Here is a 3,134-nt window from a genome sequence, read left to right as displayed (position 1 = left end):
CCCCGGCGCAGTGCATCGGGCCGGGTCGAATTCCACGGCGGAGCTCCACCCCAAAGAGTCGATGATGATGGATCCACCCCCAATATCGATGATGCCGCACGCCAGCGTGATGACCAGGCTCATACTGATCATGGTGTGGAGGAAGCTCATTCGGAATCCCAACACTTACTCCAGCCTCCTTGGTCTCATTTGGTCTCTCGTTTCCTTCAGGTCTGGGCGGCTTGACACCCGATTAATCCTTTTTCTTTTCTTGTTTTTTTATAATTAATCCCGAGTTCTAGAGTGCACGAAAATTCAGCGCACTCGACCGACACGTGAAGCTGAAGCCGGTAGCCCAAATGCACACTCGACAGCACGAAAATGAAGTGCACGGGACTACTAGTCCCGTGCACTTCGTAAAATCTCTTTTTTTGCAAAACCGACCCTTTTCAGAAGAAAAGGGTCGGTTTTGCCTATTATTTTTTCATGTGGTCGATTTTGCCTAATAATTTTAAAAAGAGGGTGGTTTTAAAAACCTTGCTTATTGTATCTTTATTGATTGAATAAACCCGACATTTTTTCTCTATCTTTTCTTTATTTTATTTTTTTCATCTAAATTTCTTATTTATGTTGTGCCAATCCAACACAAATCGTTATTTGATTTACTTAATTAATTAATTTAATTTGTTTTCATATTGACAATGTTGTATCGCTCAAATATAATTCGAGCGTAGATAAATGGATCTGTTTATTCCGACTTCTATTGGTTTTTCCTTTACTTCAGTCAAATGATGGGTTTGCCGGATTTACTGTTATACAAGATGTATTTTCTTAACGAAAATCAAAAATTTTGAGAAAACGTGTGGTCTCTAAATTTTGATATTTCTATTGGGAATCTTTTGTTTTTTAATCCGATCCACTCGTTTTTCTATTTTGCTGTTTATAATTGATCATAAAATCTTTCTATTTCTTGTTAGTTCAATGTTTTGACGTAGTTGTACAGTGCAATTCCATTTTTTTTTTTTATTTCGATCGTATCTACATATCATATTTATCTGGGTTGCTAACTCAACGGTAGAGTACTCGGCTTTTAAGTGCGACTATGATCTTTTACACATTTGGATGAAGCAACGAATTCGTCCAGACTATTGGTAGAGTCTATAAAACCGCGACTGATCCTGAAAGGTAATGGATGGAAAAAACAGCATGTCGTAATAATAAGAAGAAAATGGAATTTCTTATTATATTCTTTAATATTCTTATTTTTTTTTTTTTTTTGTCGAATTTTGAGTTGATCCTTACCGGATCATTCAAAAATTGTTTTTTCTTTTGTCTTACTCCAAAAGAAATTTACATTTGGGTCTAGTGAATAAATGGATAGAGCCTTACGGCTCCAATTCTAGTAAAAAATAAAAAAAAGCAACGAGCTTCTATTCTTAATTTGAATAATTACCCGATCTAATTAGACGTTAAAAAAAAATTAGTGCCTGATGCGGTGATTCTTGGGTCCTCCTATGAGGAATAGATGTATTATATTAAATATCATATTATTATAATATTATATATAATATATTAATTTTATATTATTTTAATTATTGTATAGTACAACATGCTAATATAATATAATATAATAGTTTTTTAATAATATATAGGTGCAATAACCAACCCAAATCCTCGCTCAAAAATAGGATTTCACAAATTCTAAAATATAATAGTTTTTTTATAATTTGGGGATTCAATATACCAAAATTAATTTTGAAACAAACAAAGTTTATTGAATCCCAAAACTCAAAAAAAACACTTTTTACATCCCAAAACTTGAAATCCACCCTATATCCCAAAAAAAAATGAAACAAACACCCCCTAAAAATACACACCCGTTCAAACCACCATAACTTGGTGGCACCCACTAATTAATTGTAATAATCCCTTTTGACCGTACGCACCTACTATCCACACGTTATGTTATAGCTAAAAACTTAACGCAACGTAGATTTCACAGCTGGCCTGTTTGGTTATTTCCCAAAAAACCGAAAAATGGAAATGAAAAGCAAGAAATCTCAAAAAGTACAATTTCACACATTTCCATCACTAAAACTCACCCACAACATCTAATAAAATATTATTTTTATCCAACAACTCATCCACCACATCTAATAAAATATTATTTTCATCCAACAACTCATCCATCACATCCACCACATCTAATAAAATATTATTTTTATCAACAACATCACTCAACTCATCTCATCTCATATTTAAAAATCACCCACATCATCCAATAAGATTGTGACAACTCATCTCATCTCATTAACATTTCATTTCTTTGTTTTTATCCCAAAAAGTTGTGAAAACGCTTTTCTTAATCTTGGATCACATCACCCAATAATACAATGACAGCTCATCTCATCTCATCTATTTTCTTATTGTTAAGAAAGAACCAAACAAACTTTTTTTAAGAAATTGGTTTCTTATAATTCATTTCCTTATTTTTTTCGCCAACCAAACAACATCAAAACAAGTTTTCTTAAAAAATCACCCACATCATCCTATAATAAGGTGACAACTCATCTCCATTTCTTTGATTTCTTCTTTTTTTTAGCAAACCAAACACTCCCAAAACAATTCTTTGATTTATTAGTTTTCCATTTCTTTGATTTCCCCTTTTTTTGGGGCAAACAAACAGGCAAAGAAAAGTAGGATGCTGCTACATTAGATGGGCGGCGGTGGCGAGTCGGAGGCCTCAAGCAAGTCTCAAGGGCAGTTCGATGGCGCGACGTCGGAACGAGACTCGCGACGACGCTTGAGACGGCTGATGAAGAGGTCGAGGCCCAAGAAGATACACTTGATGCTAACTAAAACATCTATGATTGTTAGGACGCAAAGTAGGAGGATCCTTTTGACCGGTTTAAACAAGTGATTGAAAATTTAAATTTTAAATAAAAAAATTACCACATTCAGCTTTTTGTATTGACGCTTTAACAAGTTACCTTGTTCCATTTCATAACATTTAGTCAGTTTTACACCAACGATAACCTTCAACCTTTGCTCTCCCAACATTTCTTTTCAAAGCGGGAAGGAATTTAGAGGGGTAAAGTGCTACTAAGCTAAACATTTGGTGATTTCCTTGAGATTAACTAGCAAATTTTCACCGC

The sequence above is a fragment of the Asparagus officinalis genome, chromosome 3 (genome assembly GCF_001876935.1).
Source record: "Asparagus officinalis chromosome 3, Aspof.V1, whole genome shotgun sequence".
Lineage (NCBI taxonomy): Eukaryota > Viridiplantae > Streptophyta > Magnoliopsida > Asparagales > Asparagaceae > Asparagus > Asparagus officinalis.
This window is presented reverse-complemented; position numbering follows the sequence as displayed.